Source organism: Hippoglossus hippoglossus, chromosome 3 (assembly GCF_009819705.1).
Source record: "Hippoglossus hippoglossus isolate fHipHip1 chromosome 3, fHipHip1.pri, whole genome shotgun sequence".
Taxonomy (NCBI): domain Eukaryota; kingdom Metazoa; phylum Chordata; class Actinopteri; order Pleuronectiformes; family Pleuronectidae; genus Hippoglossus; species Hippoglossus hippoglossus.
In genome coordinates, this window is record NC_047153.1 from 32,558,368 (window position 1) to 32,574,204 (window position 15,837).

The following is a 15,837-nucleotide window of genomic DNA, read 5'->3' on the forward strand; positions in this document are numbered from 1 at the left end:
GAGTTGCTCCATCCAAATTGGGATGAATGATGCCTCTCCTAATCAGACCACATATGAAGCTCACATTGTTTTCTGAACACCCCATTGACAGCTGGCAGTGAAAGGATGACAGTGCCTGTACATCTCATCACTGGTCAGATTAGGCAGGGGCCCGAGGAAAACTAATTTTTTTGCATAGATAAACACCACTCAATAATATTTCTTGTGACGACCGTCTGACGTGAATAACAACTTTACCATAACTGCATTTATCCTTAGCCAGCAGTTTAATATATCATTCTACCGTTCTGGCCCCAGGAATGTATTTATCCATGGTCGCCGGTGTCGGAAATTTAGCATTCATCAAAACAGAACTGCCGATAACCTAGGTTGGCCTCTCAGTATGTCTTTCTTCTCTCGACTCTTGCACTAGTGTTTTAGAAAATTCAGCTCTTTATGGGTGTTTGATGCCTAATCTCTCTGCGCCAACGCTGATGATCAGGGTGCACATCAACTGGAGTCTCTGATCCACTTCCCTGATCAAATCTCTGGATCTTGAGTTTCGCTACCTGCTCCTGCATTTGCCACCAGCTACACTCCGTCAATCAGATCTTGGGATCCTAATTAACAGTTTGCGCTATCTACTCCTGCTGCTCCCACTCCCGTCACTTCTGCCTAGCATCACTATGCTTTAACTCAACAATTATATCCAGTCAGATTCTTGCACTGGACTGCCAAGATCCCAGTTTACAGTCCTGAACTTCATTATAGAGCATCACATCTCACCCATCTGATCTCAGGATCCTGAGTTGCAGGCAGTTATGCCGGCTACCTACTCCTGCTAGCATCACTTTTCACTTTCCTTAGCCTCTTAGCTAAGCTAACAAAACATCATGCCATCTATGCCTTGTGACTGTGCTTTACTTAAGAAAGCAAATATAAACATGGTAACCTTAAGGAGGACATCCACCGGCTTTCGGATGAACTGCGGAACAGAGACTCAGACTCTTAAGCAGTTTTATTGAAGAATAGAACAATATACTCCAGGCATACATGCCTGACACAGTTCTCTGGGACCCCTCCACCTGTCCCAAGCTTTTATCCTGCTCTACTCCAAACCACCAGTCGTCTTGGGCTGAACACATAGTCCGCTGTCATAAGAGGGGCTCTGGTGGGGCAGAATCAACTTAATCCCAAAATTAAACTGGCCCCCATTTTCTCTTGCATTATTAACAGCTGGCAAATTTTTCTTAAGCATTCTCATCTCTCTCTTCTGTGCCCCATATACCTGAAACCGAACATCTGGTGAACTCCTTTATTGACCTGGATTCAGTTGCCCCAATCAGATCAGTCTCAAAACTGCCTCCATGGTTTAATGACACCACCCATGCTTATTTCAAAACTGCTCTTGTTGAACCACTCAAACCCCACCTCGACCCTTCCACTCAATAAATACAGACCTGTTTATGTGACGGTTCTGTACAAAGCTGGGACTCAGTTGCAAAAGGAAGCACGGGAGACAAAAAATAAAGTACAAAATAAAACTTTACTTTAGCAATCCAGAGGTCATACATGGGTAGGCAGTCAGAGAAGCAAACAAGTCCATTCAGGGAAAAGGCACAAAATCCAAAGTCGGTAATCCAGGCAGAGTCCAAAACCAGGTAAGCAAACACACAGAACTTAACGCTGGAGAGCATGAACACACGAAGGAGACAATGACAATCTGGCAGAGGGTGAGGGGAAACACAGGGTATAAATAGAGAAAGCTTAATGACAAACAAGGTACAGGTGTGTGGGGAAACCAACAGGAAGTAGAACTAGACCCTAGACACAAGAACCCAGACAACAAAATAAAACAGGAAGTGAATACAAACAGACAGACTGAACAGATTATTACAGTTTATGACCGGCTCAGTCTCATCCCCCTTTAAACATGCGGTGAACTAGCACCATTTACCAAATGCTAGAAATCACGGTGTGGTCTGAGCTTCATACCCCACATAAAGAAGGTTGTACAATTGTGCTTTTATCATTTAAGAAACATAGCCAAGGTTATGTCTTTTATTTCACATTGTTGGAGATAAAAAGTCCAGCAGAGGGCCAGATTCTAAGTTCAGACTTCTATTCCAATACGTAAACTGGAGACCCAATAGTGTTCAAAATAATTCACTGGAGATGATCAAAGTAAAAAAATAATGGTGTAATACGTCTGTATCCCCATACGTCTGTATCCCCATACACTAGATATGGGGAATCATCAGGATTTCCAGACTGTTTTCTTGACTCCATTATGTTTAGGAGACTTTAGACTGCATTTTGTAAAACTGAGTATATGTTACCACACTAGATACATTTGTAGTACAGGGTATATTGTATTTTTACCACAGAGCATATTTATTAAGAGCATTCCACAAACAGAGTAAATATTAAACAAACATTTTCCACAACATTTCCCAGCTAATTATAAACTTTAAAGAGTAGAACATATTGTTCTAGCGAACTGCTACCAGAGGTTTCTGTTGGCCAGTGACAACAGTAGTCACCGTGACGATGGCTAATGCAACTCACAGGTTCAAACATGTGCATCTAAAATCATGTTGGCAACATGGATGCTGTATTAATAATTTTTGAAGTGAACAAGAAGCAATCTTACAAAGTGGAATAACATTTAAAACACACGCAGTGGGCCATTTCATTTATGGTTTGAGCAAGCTATAGTAAAAACATTTTAACTAACTATGGAGCCAGTCTTGCTATACTTCACACAATAAATTCCCTTTAACACAAGTGAATATGGTTCAAACATTCAGTGTATTTGAGTATATATTTTTGGTGTGATGTTCAATACTTGATAATAATGCAGGATAATAATAATAAATTTTATTTAAAGGCACCTTTCAGAGCACTCAAGGTCACCTTACACGGCAGATAAAAAACTCAACAACATAAGAAACAATGTATCAAAAACATCAATAAAACATATAAAATTAAATGAACAGTGAATAAAAAATGAAAGACAATCAAACTGAAAAAGCCTGTTTACAAGTGATTTAAAAATGGAGACTGAGTCAGTGTTGGGAATGTCTGGTGGGAGGGAGTTCCAGAGGCGGGGGGCAGAGCGGCTGAAGGATCTAGAGCCCATGGTTGACAAACGGGCAGGTTGTACAGTGAGGTGAATGGAAGAAGAAGATCTGAGGGTGCGGGAGGGTGTGTCGATGTGCAGGAGTTCAGAAAAGTATGGTGGCCTTAAAGGTGAGGAGCAGAATCTTAAAAACAATGCGGTATTTGACCGGGAGCCAATGAAGCTGCTGAATAGATGAGGATAGATGTGTTGAAATCAGTGCTCATAATGTAGAGGACAGTGCTTACACAAACACGTTGTGTCAAATTGTAGGGTGCTGCGTGTATATATCATTGTGAGAGGACTTACCGTGGTGTCAGTAGTGATCAATGTGTTAGAGTATAGGTACTTTATGATTCTTTTGCATGCAAGCTAGTTCCACGCAGCCATCTGTAACTGTCGAGGACGTTGATGCAGACCCTCAAGCTGTGGGCCAGAAGGTCATTATCGCACTCCAATTCATCCACTTTGATTAGGAGCTGCCTGATTAGGAGCCGCCTGTGCTGTTGACGTCTTCTGATTCATCCTTGCTTGGTAGCAGGCCTAATCGTCCTCTCCCTTATGGAACGGTACTCATGGGCCTCTGCTGGTGAGGAGTTGGATATCAGCACACGGAACTCCTGTGTATTTAGAGCGGAGGGGCCATTTAGGCCAAAAACACGGTGTAAATGACCTCGTTTTGAGTTGATGTTATGTTTTTCGGTTTTATTAGGTCTGAATAAGGACTCACCATTGACTTTAATTGTATTGGATTCTGCCCTAACAAAGTTTACCCCTGAAACTCCAGAAGTGTTTTGTGAACTCAAACACTTCGGGGTAAACTATCCCTTTAAAGCTTCTTCTGGTCCTCCTTACTTGTGGAGCTGGGGGTCCAAATACTGTTACTTGTTGCCCTGTCAGCATAATAGGTGTACATATTGGTTCTGGGTCGCTGCTCGTGTGGTCGACCGGCCAACTCATAGAGCAATATTTTGTAACCTACATTGTTTTTAACATTTGTTTATTGTTTTTTCATACTTAATGTGTGTTCCTCATCTTGTTGTGTAAACACAGGATAGAGTGTGTGTGTTTTTATAACTTTTGTCCGCCTACTTTTAACTAACCGCAACTTTCTTACGCTCGTCTACATCCAGCTCAGCGTTTCTCTCTCTCTTTGTTTACTACAACTGTGACTGCAGGATTACAGCACATTGCATTCTATGTAATGAAACACTGGTGCTCTACAGTTGTCGTGAGGGAGGAACTGTGCACTCCGGACATCGAGCTCCTGGCACTCTCTCTTAGCCCCTTCTATCTCCCAAGAGAATTTCCACAGCTTTTTCTCATTCTGGTCTACATACACCCCAGAGCCAGTGCAGCGCTCCCACCCTCGGCTCTGCCCACCACCACACAATTCTGCTTGCCCCAGCATACACTCCGGTCATAAGTAGGGCAAAGAAGGTGACTAAAACCATTAAGCAGGGGGAGCAGTGACAGCATTTCAACATTACATGGATTCTTCGAAACCACTGACTGGAACACCCTCGTAGCCCCCTCCAACAACATCAATGTGCAAGTGGACTCTGTTTCATCATACATCTCCTGTGTATACAGCATCATCCCCAGCAAAACGATCACTTTCTTCTCAAACAATAATACCAAAGATCTCAAAGACATCGTCAACAGGAAGAAAACAGTCTTCTTCACTGGCACCGGAACGGAAAAAAGGAGGTCAACAAAGAGGTCAAACGTGCCATCAAATCTGCCAAATGGAATGACAATTTACATACAGAGCAGGTAAAGACGTTGATGATGCAAAAAATGTCATCATGGACACTGTTGTGTAAAATCTGCTGGTCAATGGTCAACTCATCAGTGAAGAAAGTGTTCAGGAGCCATTTGATGTCTTATGCTGAAATATTTATTGAAGCTTGGCAAGGAGAAAATCTGAATCCATCAATACAACATCTGTGCATGATGTCTGTTTTTCTTGTGGTCCCACTTTAAACCCCTACTGATCATTTAATCTATGGGTCTGCTAGTTCCTAAACAATTCAATGTATTTTCTAGTTCTGGATTTTCTAGTGCCTGCCTACGCAGTCTCATATTTATGGTGTCTAGGGAGTGACACTGTGGACCTTTGCCAAGCTCTCGCACTTATCCAAAAACGATAGCCACATGCACTATGCCTTAGCGAGAGTAGACAGTGTCTTCTGAAAATTCCATAACAGACACTGTGCACAACGTCTGGAGCACCCCGACACCTAAGTCAGACTCCTCTTTGCAGACTTCTCCTCTGCATTTAACACCCTGCATTCTCATATCCTGGCTGACAAACCTTCCTCCCGCTTCCATCTAGACATCCAACTCATCCTGTGGATACTACACTTTCTCACCAACAGATCGCACAGAATCCTAGTCAACAACATCCTATACGATTTCCGTTTCAACTCCACTGGCTCCCCTCAGGGCTGTGTGCTCTCACCACTGCTCTTCAACCTCTACACTGATGACTGCAGATCCACACAGACCAACTGTCACCTGGTTAAATATGCAGATGACACAGTTCTCCTGTCACTGCTATCAGGCCCCTTAAAGCACCACGAACCAATTCTGCAGGAGTTTGTGGAGTGGTGTGACAGCTCTTGCTTGGAACTGAACCTCAGCAAAACCAAAGAGATGGTTGTCACCTTTTCAAACAGGCTGAGGGAACTAGCAACAGTAGCCACCACCAGAATCCACGGGGACCCAATAGAGCGTGTTGAAGTGTACAAGTACCTGGGCACCATCTTTGACTGCCAACTGAAATTCTCTTCCAACGCCAAGGAGATTCTCAGAAGATGTGAGCAGCGTCAATACCTCCTAAGGAAGCTCATTTCCTTCAGTGTCAGTAGGGACATCCTCCAGACTTTCTATTACTCTATCATTGAGAGAATCATCACATTCTCTATCACCTGCTGGTTTCACTCCACCAGCCTCCAGAACAGGAACAGGTTGCAGAGAACCATCACAGTCTGCTCTAAGATCATCAGGTTTCCACTGAGATCACTCACCAACATCTATGAGAAGCAGACACGGAGGTTAGCATATCAGATTCTCTTCGACCCAGGACATGCTGTCTTCTCAGCATTTAAATGGCTCCCCTCAGGACATCGGCTTCGCTGCCCTGGGTGCAGGACTCAGAGGAGAAGGGCAACCTTTGCTCCCAGGGCTGTTCAACTCCTCAACTCCAAACACCCCCCAACCCCCACCCAAACACACACACTGAAGTCACATACTCTTTTTGCACTCCCCCCACCCTCACACTCTCAGGCTACTGAACTTTTTTCACATAAAGCTATCATACACTAACTCGTCTGCTTTAAATTTACTATATTTATTGATCGAGTATATATCTGCTGTATATATATTTATTTATAAGCTAAAATAATTATTCATCTGCTGCTAATATCCTGTACATATATTCTTCATATCAGTATTCACCTTAATCAATCAATCAATCAAATTGAATTTGTATAGCCTATATTCACAAATCACAATTTGTCTCATAGTGCTTTAACAAGGTGTGACATCCTCTGCCCTTAACCCTCAACAAGAGTAAGGAAAAACTACTTTAAAAAAAACTTTTAACAGGGTAAAAAGAACGTAGAAACCTCAGAGAGAGCCACATGTGAGGATCCCTCTCCCAGGATGGACAGAAGTGCAATAGATGTCAAGTGTAAAGGAAAACATCAGAAAGATAAGGGTATTTACAGCATTGATTAGAATAAACACTTTGTAGGAAGGTAAATTAATTGATGGATTATTGCCAGTAATGGTAGAGTATCTGAGGAGACATATTGTATATCAAGCAGTCTTGTTGTAATCATAGTCCATGGTCAGCAGCCACAACGATCAGGATCCACCATGTGGCGGCTGTGGCTGAGGGGTAGAGCGGTCGTCCTCCAACTTGAAGGTCGGCAGTTCGATCCCCAGTCTTCCCCGTCTGCATGCTGAAGTGTCCTTGGGTCCCCGAATTGCCCCTTATAGAACCAAAAAGTGCTGCTAATAGATGCACTGTATGAATGTGTGTGTGAATGGGTGAATGTATAACTGTACTGTAAACAGCTTTGAGTGGTCATCAAGACTAGAAAAGCTCTATATAAATACAAAACCATGAACCATTTACCACGATCGGATGCCAACATAATCCACAATCATTGTCCACTGCTGCCATCAGGATCCACCATCAGCTGCCACCTCGATCGTGGTCCACCACCACTATCAGATGCCAACACGATACAGGATCTGCCATTATTATCACGATCAGCCAGCACGATACAGGATCCGCCATTACGATCATGATCTCTGATACGCAATTCATGATGTGGCCGCAGCCCTGGATCTGTGGACGAAAAGGCAAAGGGACTCCGGGGAAGAAGTCAAGTCTGTAACATGTATTGATGAGATATTAATTTCTTTGATGTGATAAGGAGGGGGGAGAGGAAGGAGAAGCTGGGAAGAGAAGCTCTGTGTGTCATGTGTCCCCCGACATTCTAGACCTATAGCAGTATAACTAAGAGCAGGTCTAAGACGAGCCTGGACCAGCTCTAACTATAAGCTTTATCAAAAAGGAAGGTTTTAAGCCTACTCTTAAATGTACAGATGCTGTCTGCCTCCCGAACTGAAAGTGGGAGATGATTCCATAGGAGAGGGGCTTGATAGCTGAAAGCTCTGGTTCCTACTCTACTTTTAGAGACTTTAGGGACGACAAGTAAGCCTGAATTGTGGGAGCGCAGTGTTCTAGTGGGTTGATAAGGTACTATCAGCTCTTTAATGTATAATGGTGCCATATTATTCAGGGCCTTGAAGGTGAGGAGGAGAATTTTAAATTATATTCTAGATTTAACCGGAAGCCAGTGTAGTGAAGCTAATATAGGAGAAATGTGGTCTCTTTTCCTGGTTCTTGTCAGGACACGTGCTGCAGCATTTTGGACAAGCTGCAGAGTCTTTAACGACTTACTGCTGGAGCCTGATAATAAGGAATTACAATAATCAAGTCTGGATGTAACAAAGGCGTGGACTAGTTTTTCTGCATCTTTTTGAGAAAGGACATGTCTGAGATTTAAAGGACAAATCAGGATCGAAGATCACTCCCAAGTTCCTGACTGTTTCATTGGAAGCAAGGGCAATGTCGTCTAGCACAGCTATATCATTAGATAATGTATCTCTATGGTGTTTAGGGCCAAGTATTTGAACCTCTGTTTTATCTGAGTTTAAAAAGAGAAAATTGTGGGTCATCCAGGTTTTTATGTCCTTGAGACATGCTTGGAGTTTAGTTAATTGATTATTGAGTTGAATTCTAAGCCATTTTGGCTTTAGTGGCCATTTTGACCATTTTAGACATGTTTACTTTGACGAACTTGTCCTAGGGCTTTCATCAGATCAACTTCAAATTCTGTGAATGTCATCTCAACAAGATGGAGATATAAACTACCTCGGTATATACGATTTCATCACACGGTGTGACCGTGGCGTGGCGTAAAATTTTGAGGATTCGCCAAAAATGAGGGATTTATTATAACTCCTCTGTGCATTGTTCTATCAGCCTCAAACCTCATTCACACATTCACAGTCCCGCCCCTAACAGCTCCATTTGTCAATATTAACTTTGGGTCATAGCGCCACCTGCTGGCGACAGGAAGTGACATGTTTCATACTTAATAAGTATCAAATGCATGAAATAAATAATGCATGAAAAGGGAGATTCTGTCACAGCACAGTAAATTGCATTGGACATGCAGGTTAACGACATAAATTGAATTGGGGTTCCAGTTTCTGGCAGTTTTACAAGCCTGAGAAGCTTGGCAGTTGACCCCCCTGCTCCTAGGTCAAGGGGAGGCTTTCATATCCGGAAATACGAATGTGATCTCCATCCCAAGATATTTAAAGCCCTTGTGGACAATTCTAAATGGGAAATGTGATGCAGGGATAACAGAGGCTGTTTGATTGAGAGGAAACAGTTAGCTTTTTTCTAAATTGATTTTATAGCCTGAGAGTTTCCCAAATTGAGCTAAGGTGTTGAGAATGGAGGGAACAGATTTCAAAGGGTCTTAAACAAATAAGAGAATATTGTCAGCGTAAAGAGATAATTTGTGCAGAAAGTCCCCACGCCCAGGAAGACTTTGGATTGTCAAAGGGCACTGGCCAGGGGTTCAACGGCGATGGCGAACAGTAGAGGGGATAGATTGCAGCCCTGGTGTGTGCCTCTGCCAAGAGGGAAATACTCAGATTTCTGTCCATTAGTAATATTACCATTTCAGGGGGGTGGGAAGGGGGAGAGTAAACGATATGGAAAAGCCTTCTAAGATTTGAGCTCGATTGCCTATTTAAAATGACGGCAAAGAACGATTTGGTGCATTACCGCCTCCAGCTGGAGTCTGGAGTGTGGACACATAGACTGTGAGTGTGTGTTTGTTTAATGAAGAAGCTGCAGTAAGGACCGTGCCCGTAAAAACAACGTAGAAGAAGAAGTGGGATCGGAAGGTTGTTATGAAAGGTCGGTAGGAAGTTTGCGAACAGAAAATACGTTGAATGGAGAAAAATACTACAGAAAAACCAAAGGAGCGGACGTCATCTGAGAAGTGAAATTTTTTGTTTTTCAAACCTATATTTATTGTTTTTTACAGAGAAACAGAACAGGACAGTAAGACAAGAGATAAACATATGTATAAATCAAACAATAGCAATGAGAACACATTGCATCAAACCCCCCCACCCCCCTCCCATACTGGTTGAAAAGGGTAATAATAATAGTAAAATTAAAATTCTTGATACTGGTAGCTAACAAAATTATGGGAGTGTTAATATATATATATTTTCATCATTTGAGACCACAAAATTGTCGACCCATTCTGGTGAGGACATTTAAAGCATGTATGGCGAATATTGGGGTTAAAGTGATTCAACCTGGCTGGAGTGATGTACTGCCGAGTCAGCCATTTGTATTGTAGGAGTTTGGAATGTGTGTTTACAGTTTGGGTTTTAACCGAGGAGATAAGATTTGTATTCCAGGCTCATAAAATATTCTTTGAAGAATCTTTGGACCCGCTAACAAACAAGTTGTATAGCATGGACACCTGTCTCCTGGCTTCTAAATACTTAACAGTGATGTCTTCAAAGATTGCATAGGGGGAAGTGTCAAACTATTATACTGCTTGGACATAATATAACTTCTGGTCTGGAGATACTCGAAAAAGTGCTTTTTAGGAATACCATATTTGGTTTTTAGATCTTCAAATGAAATTTCTTATCGTTGTATAAATCAGAAAGTTTAGTTATACCTTTGGAGGACCAAAGTTTGAAACCCGGGTCTGCTCTGCCTTGGTGAAAGTCATCATTACCGAAAATTGGCTAGAATTGAGATAATTGCTTTGTCTCACCCAAATATGCAAGGTCATTATGCCAAATCATTATCGTATTTTTCAAAAAGGTTTTTTGGGTATTTTAAAGTAGCTTTTTCTTATCTGCTGATTATATATACAAATTTAATGGCACTGCCATCGCCTAGGATTCCACACTGACCCACGCTGGGGCTAGTCACTCACAAAGTTAAACATACCTGCCCTAATTTGCGCTGCCCAAAAATACCATAAGAGATTTGGTAATTGTAGTCCACCTATCTAGAAATGGTAAATACAGCAAGGAAAGTCTCAGTGTTGTGCGTTTGTTGTTCTAAACAAAATTTAAGAAGGTTTTCTTAAGCAATTGAAAAAAGGAGGGAGGTGGAGAGAGTGGAATTGACTGGAAGAGATATAAAAATGTACTTTATATTTTCATTTTAAGAATATTATTGTGTTCAATTAGGGATATGGGTAGTTTGGTCCATCTATTTATTATCAATCATCAATCAAATTTTATTTGTATAGCCCATATTCACAAATCACAATTTGTCTCATAGGGCTTTAACAAGGTGTGACATCCTCTGCCCTCAACCCTCAACAAGAGTAAGGAAAAACTACTTAAAAACCCCTTTAACAGGGTAAAAAGAAGGTAGAAACCTCAGAGAGAGCCACATGTGAGGGATCCCTCTCCCAGGACGGACAGAAGTACAATAGATGTCAAGTGTAAAGGAGAACATCACCAAGATAAAGGTTTTAGCAGCATTGATAAGGGTAAACATTTTGAAGCATAACTGAAGGTCAGTGAATTGGTGGATTAATGTCATTAATGGTCGAGTATCTGAGGAGAAATACTATGTATCGAGCAGTCCTGCTGCAATCATATTAGCTGTATAACTGCATCTACGAGGGGGTTATTGCTGGCTGCGATACTTTCATCAATAGTAGGGGTAATTTTGTTAGTTTCGATACAACAAATGGAGTATGGATTGGGGGATTATGCCTCTCATTTTCTGTCAGGAACATTATCACTGATTTATCATTGTTTATTTTATAACCTGAAAAGGTGCCAACGGTTCCTATCATGTCCAGTTTGGAGCAGAATTAAATTATGTCATCCGCGTACAATGCTTTTCGATGTTCTATGTTTCCTACTTTAATTCCTGTTATATCAGCATGCTTGCGAATTGCCATGGCTAGTGGCTCAATAGTCAGGACAAACAGTAGAGGGGAGAGGGGGTATCCCTGCCTCGTTCCTCCGTTAAGTTTAAAGGGCGCTGAGATAATGCGATTGGTTAGTATTTCAGCTTGTGGGTTGGAATACAGAAGCTGAGCCCTTCTGAGAAATCTCCCATCTATACCAAATCTCTTCAGGACGTCAAAGAGGTATTGCCACTCTATCCTGTTGAAGGCCTTCTTTGCATCCAACGACAAGACAGAGTGGTCAGGGAGGCCACACTTTTCAAAGAGAATATTAACCGCCCTTCGTGTATTGTGGAATCCCTGTCGTCCCTGCACAAATCCATTCTGGTCCGAATGAACCATCTGGGGTAGAACTGTATCCAATCTCCTCGCCAGAGCTATACATAGAATTTTAGGTCATTATTTAGAAGAGAAATTGGTTGGTATTTTTCCGGGTTTCAGTAGCAATGAAATTATTGCTGTGTTAAGCGAAGGGGAGAGAGATCCCTTATCAAATTATTCTTTGTCCATATCAAGCAGGGGTGGTACTAATTTAGATTTGAAAATTGTATATATTTCAATTGGAATTGCATCTGGTCCATGTGTTTTGCCTCCCTTCAAGCTAGATATAGCCTCAGATATTTCTTGGGTCCCAAGGTTATGGTCCAATCGGTCTAAGGATTCTTTATCTAGGCTGTCAAATTGAGTGTGTCCCAAAAACTTTTTTGCATATTTGGGGCTGAATCTATATATTCAGAGCTATATAAGTTCTGATAGAAGCATTGAAAAGTGTAAATTATTTCCCCTGGGTCTGAAGCTAGCTCCCTTTTATGTGTTATAATAGATTTTATTGCCCTCTTAGCCTGAGTCTGCTTAATTTGCCAGGCCAGCAGCTTACCAGCCCTCTCCCCCTGTTCATAATACAATTGTCTCAATCTCATCAAGCTTTTATTTTGCTTATTCGTGGACAAAACATTATATTTTGCTCCCAGTTTGTGAAGTTCCATAATTAGTAGACGACAGGGATCTAGAAAATGTTTTGTCTAGTTTCCTTAATTGTTTTTTCAAGTTTATTCATTTCTAATCTATGAGATTTATGTTTAAAGCTTGTAAAACTTATCATTTGGCCTCTCAGAAAGGCTTTAAAGGCTTCCCACCTCACAGAGGCAGACGTCTGATCAGTATTTTTCTCAAAATAATAATCTATTTGTGTTTCAATGTACTCTATAAAGCTTGGGTCCCTAAGCCAAAATAACTGTAATCGCCATCTACGGGGATATGATGACATGTGAGGTTGAGGCGTGATCTGAGGTTAGTATGCTATCATACCAACATTTGGACATTTTTGGAATCAAATCGGCTTAGACCAAATAATAATCAATTCAAGAAAAACTCTGATAAGTACTGGACTAACAGGAAAATGTTCGCTGACTGGAGTGTTTACTTCTCCACACATCTACCAGATGAAATTCTTTCATACACTGAAGTAGTTCTTTCCTAGTCCAAGAGTGAGAGGTGTCAACCCCGTTGGATCTATCCAGTTCTGGTTGGAGTATACTATGATAAATTGGCCCGCCGGAGCAGCCAACCTCAGGAAAAGTATTTCTCGAATATATATTAACCAGATTTAGTTTTACAGAAAGGATTTTGCATTCAATAATGAGATATCTGCCAAATCGGTCCTAAGTCACATTTATAAACTGAAAGGGCACGGTTTTGTGTATGAGAGTTATTTCCCGACGTGAGTTTGAGCTGAAAGAGGCTGAAAACAAGGCAGTAGTGTAGGCAGTAAAACCAAGCAGAATCAAAATTTAACGTGAACTATAATTACGTAGTGCCACAAAGAACAGCAGTTATAAAACAACAGAGTTACTCATGTGACCAACGTGGTGTCGATTAGGGATGAGCAAGTACACAATTATCTGTATCTGTTCAACCAACTAAATTATCTGTATCCGAATCCGTACTCGGAAGTGGGCGTGGCCTAACCGAAAGTTGGTATTTTAAGCCTGACATGGATATGGGTTGATCAGAAGTTGCTATATTTAGGCCCAATCCATTTCACCCCTTGGCCCTACCCCTTTGTTGTCTCAATACCTGTTCGGACGGAGGGGTAGTAGGGCCAAGTGGTAGGGCTCTATACCCCTCCAAACGGAGATTTTTCAGACCCTCACTCCAAACGTAGGGGTACCCAGAATGCCTTGAGAATCACCGGCAAGCTGGGAAAGAGACCCACAAATTTAGAATTTTCTCCATTAATAAGGATTTTAAAATTACGATAATGATTGGTTTAATATCAATTCAATGTATTATGGTCACTTTTTTCACAACAACCTTAATACAAAAGATTGCGATCGCACTAGCGTTAGCATACTAGTGATCTTTTTTTTGCATGATAGTCCCGTATTTTCACATAGTTTGAAGACACACGATGCACTTGATTGATCCTGCGTATAGCAGCGATGTTACTGAACTTAACTGCTCCTCTAATAGCAAAGCATCCTGGCAGGTTAGCATACAGACCACTGCTAGCAAACTGAAGCTGTGTGCTTTTGATTCATATGGGAAATAATGCAGAGCATCCAAGCTTTTCAATCTCAAATGTCATTGATTCACTTGCATTAGCATAGATGTTAGTTGGATATTATAGGTTTGTCACTTTAGTAACTGCTATCATTAGCAAAGGGTTATTTAAGATCTCAACAATGTTATTAAAATGATATCCCCGGCAAAACTGTCTCGTCTGTGTACATCGACGACTTCAGATGACATGTCGGGTTTCCTCGACGACTACTGATGATGTAACGGCTTCTTGAAGGGCTGTCCCAATTCTTAGGGGAAGATTTCCACCAGTACCCCTTGTGACTCTGTTTCAAGCGGCAAGATAACCCTCAAAAACAAGGGGTAGGGGTAGGGCCAAGGGGTGAAATGGGATTGGGCCTTATTGTTTATTAGAAAACTATTTACAGAACAGCCTTAGAATTGAGATGAGTGATTTATAAGTTTTTTATAAACTTCAGTGAATAAACTTCAGTGAATCAATGAACACAACACATGCAGTATAAAGAAGTATCAAGTAAAAAATAATAAAATCAATTTTAACAGTGTGATGTTTGTGTGTGTGACTGATCACAGGGCTTTTTTCACTACCTGTCGTAGTGTTTTTTTTGGGGGGGGGTGTGCTGTAACTTTTATTTCTACACAATGTTAATTATGTGGTGTGGGTGGGTGTGTGGTGAGTGAGTGAGTGAGTGAGAGAAAGGAGCGCTCGGTATATGTGCGTCTAGCCGGGCTGGGTGCACTCTGACTCGGTCATAGATAACAATGTTACAAATTAGCATCACTGTGGACAGAGTTGTTGTGACAACGACAAGATTGTGTTGCGTGGCGCTGCTGGCGGTGAACTTTTTATAGGCTCTGTGTAGGGGAAGAGCTCTGTGTGTGGCTGGCCTATCAAGGCATGATGTGGACACAGCTATCCAATGAGGATTTTCATTGATCACGAGTAACGATATTGACACATTTTACTCGTATGGTACTCGTGCTCGTAAAAGTACATTATCTGTACCGGATACTCGTTTCATCCGAGTATTCGGCTCAACCCTAGTCATTAGTGACTTTTGCGAGGGCTGTCTTCGTGCTATGATGAACTCTAAACCCTGATTGAAAGCTCAACTTAAATATTCAGGATCTCTCCCTCGTCTCTCGCTCACCTCAGTACAGCTCTGTTTCAGTGTGTAAACGGAATAAACACGTGTCTCCTGCTAACTCCATCTCCCTGTTATCAGGCTATACGAGTCTGTTTGCTACCGTTAGCCCGCATTAGCATTGTTAGCCCACATTAGCATTAAGCTAATTCAGCTAGCTACCGTCATAATGCACTACCACAGCGTGGTAACATATTTTCAACATGTAGATTATCAACTACTGTTTGCATACGAAATACACAGGTAATATTAGGAAATATATATCGATCTATATCATCCTCGTCACTGGAGATAAGTCGGCTCGTTGAGGTCGTCCGGTGTTTTGATGCATGAGGGCCACTGAGCTTTCCTCACGCTCAGGAAGGAAGGGGGGAGTGAGGAGTACTGAGGTTGATGCGATGTTACCAGGATGTTACACACTGAACCTTTAAAAGTCTCCCATAGGGTAGAGAGGGAAATTTCTGGAGAGGCATTGGTTTCACGAAAGAAA

The 15,837-nt window shown here is 41.6% G+C and overlaps 1 protein-coding gene across 4 annotated transcripts in view; it reads left to right on the forward strand.

The window, feature by feature from the left end:
- LOC117759412 (anoctamin-9-like) overlaps positions 1–15,837 on the forward strand; it is a 157,247-nt gene that overhangs the window by 82,210 nt on the left and 59,200 nt on the right. The gene's annotated exons all lie outside the window — the stretch shown is intronic.